Source organism: Suncus etruscus, chromosome 8, assembly GCF_024139225.1.
Source record: "Suncus etruscus isolate mSunEtr1 chromosome 8, mSunEtr1.pri.cur, whole genome shotgun sequence".
Classification (NCBI taxonomy): domain Eukaryota; kingdom Metazoa; phylum Chordata; class Mammalia; order Eulipotyphla; family Soricidae; genus Suncus; species Suncus etruscus.
In genome coordinates this window covers 76,772,635-76,776,804 of record NC_064855.1, presented here as the reverse complement: position 1 = coordinate 76,776,804, position 4,170 = coordinate 76,772,635, and the positions used below count along the sequence as shown (strand labels likewise).

General features: G+C 35.6%; 1 pseudogene; it reads right to left on the bottom strand.

Moving 5' to 3' along the window:
- Positions 1 to 3,210: 3,210 nt before the first annotated feature.
- LOC126016476 (uncharacterized) lies at positions 3,211 to 3,352 on the bottom strand (annotated as a pseudogene).
- Positions 3,353 to 4,170: the final 818 nt, after the last annotated feature.

Here is a 4,170-nt window from a genome sequence, read left to right as displayed (position 1 = left end):
TCATTATTCCAAATAAGGCAAGTGGGCAATACTTCTTGCAGTATCCATGGAAACATCTTGTGACCTTCTAGCTGCATTCCTAATTGCTTGACTATCAGGAGGTGGTGCAAGATGTGCTTGCCTCAGTGATCTTGAACAGACAATGTAGCATATACACAATAATGAATGTCTTGTAAACTCAGGGATATGGTTAAGGGAGTAAGGCCTCTTTTCTGGGAATGGTACTGGGCTGTGTTGCTCTCCTCCGGGCTAAAAGATTAATTATACTTTGCAGCTGCATTTTCCTTTCTCTTTGGCCCAAGAACTTACAGCAAGACTGCATGTAGCCTTTAGGTGAAAGGCTGGATTATGGCAGAAAGAATAGCAAAATGGCCTCAAACAAGTCAGTCCCCAACATCTCCCCCTTTCTCTTCTAATAAAAGAAGGAAAGTCGTGAGCGGGTGGAAGAACCGTGTCTTAGGCTACAAGGTTTGACCAGGTCGGACACGGCCAAAGCCGCATTTAAAAGGTGGCTACAAGCGCCGTGGGTGTGCACAGAGATCCGAATTATGTGTTGTAGCCTTTTAGGGCCGTGTCCTAACTGGGACCTTGCTAATCCCGTCGTAGGTATCTCCACAGCCGAGAGCACAAGTACCGGAGCGAGCTCCGTTTGTTAGCTATGCGCTCTATCTCCTGAAAACTTAGTGGCTGGAAGGGCGGCTTGGTGACAAAAGCCAAGTTTTCACAGGAGTCACGTTGGGTTAACTGTTGGTAGTGAACTTGAACAGAGGTTTTTGCCGTCTCATCTACCTGGTTTTTAACAAGGGCAGTAAGTTTGCGGAAAGCCCATGGGTCAAAGGAAAGGAGCAGCATGAGGCTAATAAGAGGGCCCAAAATAGTGGACAGTAATGTATGTATCCAAGGAGAAGAGAAAAACCAACCCTGTTACCAACCTTGTTCTTGGTCAAAACGTTTCTGGAACTTCTTCATACCGTTACCAATACGTAGAACACTATCCCTAACTAATCCAGATTTGTCTTTAAATACACAGCATAGTTCTTTAAGGGCCACACAGACTCCCCCTTCCTTTATAAGGGCAAAATATAAAGTACGACGATTTTGAAGAACTACATCAGCAAGGGAACTAACAGTATCGTAGGGGTTGAGGAGAGAAGCTAAGCTAACAGTGTTCATAATATGGGTCTGTGAGGGCTAGAGCAGAGGCATTTATAATATTTAAAATAACTTGAGAGAAGGAGGATGGGCCAGAAGGCAGAGTTCGTAGCTTACAACTTGCTTAATAGTGAGTTGATGACGCTGAGGCTGAACTTTCCAGAGAAGAAGTTTAGAGTTATTGGTGTAGATAGGAGATTTAAACGTTGTGATGCTTTTATAAAACGGCGAAACCGGTGAATTGCAGATTTAACAGTGTTCATAGCTGGTGTTGGAGAGCGCTTGGGCAGAGGCATTGACCATTTGCAGGATGAGGTTCAAGGTGGAAACCGGACCAACAGGTTTGATGGTTAATGTAGGCTTTAACAAAGCTAAAACATAATAATTATGATAAGCAAGAAACATTTCAGTAACAATATGGGGAGAAAATGCAGTGGAGTAAACAAAATAAGTGGAGTTGGGGGCTTCAATGAAGATGGAAGAGTTGTTAACAATAATGGTTTGATTGCAAATGTGTGATTGTTGAACAGGCGGGCACATATATGGTTCGAGTAAGCAAAGTTCCACGACCGTGACTTGTTTGCAATGGAGGTTGTTGGTGGCAATGGTGGGCATCAAGGCAGCTAGGCAGAGTGCTCAATTCAGCATTGTCAAAGGTGGAGTCAGTTAGAAACAGGTTTGCAGGAATGGCGGCTAGCAGGAGGTTTATAAGAAAACAGCTTGGCAGAAGGCAAAATGGTTACTTCAAATAAAAATTAAGAATTTGCAGAAAACATTAGCAATTTACATTACACTAGTTATTTTTGAATACCACGGGAATGTTATTTGACCTCTGTTAGACTTTGGCATAAAAGAAAATTTATAATTAACAATTGCTAATTAAAAAAAATTTTTTTAACTGAATATAAAGGATTTTTCTTAAACTTTTAGTTATTATGTTAAAGCTGGATGCTATTTTTTAGCCATAAATACATATTCTATAGGCCTGAACTTACACATAACAGGAAAGCCAGGTGACTGCAAAGTCCAGAAATTCTCCAGGGAAAAGTTATCCCCGATGGCCATTGAGAAATCTGGGGTTTGCCATCTCCCACACCTTCCGCCATGTTTTTAGAAGGACAAAGCTAGCTTAATACATAATTTTTAACACATGATTTTTAGTTGCAAGATGCCAGTTTGTGAACTGACCAGACTGAACCAGGTTGAAAAATTTAATTGAAATTTGAAAAATGGATAAGGCTTTAAAAATTGTATTATTATAAAATGTAGAGATAACAAATAAACAGACAAAACAAAACAACACTAAACACAACATTTTACACTTGTGGCCACTTTCATTCATCACAACAGACACATAAACAGACAAAAGGATTGATTTAAGACTTAATTATAAAAAATTGACAAGCGCTTTTAAATATTTAGCTAGCATGTTTGTGAGAAGAAAAAAAAATTTTTTGTAGAAAAACTTATTTAGTTTTGAGAAGTACTTAATGTAGATGGAGTGGAACTTTGCTGAAAATAAATTTTAAGGTTTAGAATTAACACAAAACATTTTTAAAACAATTTTAATTTGAAGTTTAAAACATTAAGTAAAATGGTTAATGAGCACTGTAGAAGGAGTCTTCACTCTGAAGTATGAAATCATTTGCTGTAAATGAATAGGTTTTATTTAAATTGGTTTTGCAGTAGAACAGTAAGACAGCTGCAATAAAGTGTTAAAATTTTTATGATTAAACACAATAGCATGAACTATGATTATTAAAGGTATAAAAACTGATTTTAAAAATACAAACAACTGTTTTTACTATGAAGACTTTAAGTGAATAATTTGTAAAAAATATTATATACTAAATTAACTAAATGCTTAGATTATTATAAAATATAGTTAAAGACATCTGATGCATTTACACACCTAGAACTTAAGACCAAAATTGTATTTAATACTAGTTAATTTGCTTATAAAGTTTAGTTACTTTTATATATTCTTATAAAATTATATATAATATATTTTTTCATTTATATTATTTTTTCACTGCGACACAAATATACAGATTTGTATAATGTGCTGATATTTTGAATGCACTTAAAATAATAGTTTTTTTTTTTTTTTTTTTAATGCAGAAATAAAGAACAACCATTGCTGTAGCACAAAGTTAAAACTAAGGGTATTATAAAGCACACTTAGGTGTTTACTGTGCATTAAATTAACTATATTGTTTAAAAAGGCTAACTACATTATTTTTCACATAATTTGGTAAATACTTTAAAAATTAAAATAAAACTTTTAATAGAAATATAAGACTTAAATTTAACACTTTTGTGTTCGTTTGGATTTTAAAACACAAAGAAGTTTTTCTTTTACCAATATTTTGTTATCTGTAAAGTGACAGAATTATGACCTTGCTTTAAAATTTTCTGAGAGGCATGAAAAAAAAATTTATTGCCTTTATCTTTTTGTTGCTTTTTAATGTTTTAATAATTACTTTACACTACTTAATGCACTAAACCTAATAACACATATTTGACGAAGTGTAGGGCTGACAAGGTGAAGCAGAGTTTTTCACTGATAATTTGGGGAGGGGCTAGCACAGTTAACAGCAGGAAGGTTAGAGGCAAATTATTTACAGTTAGCAGGGTGTAATGATATATAAAAAAAAAAAGCAATCTTTTAAGATTAATTACTAATTTATTGGAATTAGAGGGAATGGCAACCGAAGAGGGGAGTCTGGGTTGCAAAAGCACTATGGGGATCATGGTTTTATTAATTGATTTGAGAATATGCAAGAGATGCCACTTTTCAGATTTCTTTTGAATAACAAAGATTGGGTATTTCAAGGTGAATTGGAAGGCTTAAAGTGGGAGTGGCAGGGTTTGAGCTGGCTGTTTTCCAAGGCTGGCAGGAAAGAGGCTGAAGGAGGCTGAGGATTGGTTTGAGCAAAGTAAAGGGTACATTAGGCTCAGAAGTTTTAACAGCAAAGTGTAGATATCGCAAGGTTTTATGGCTTAGCAGATGATACT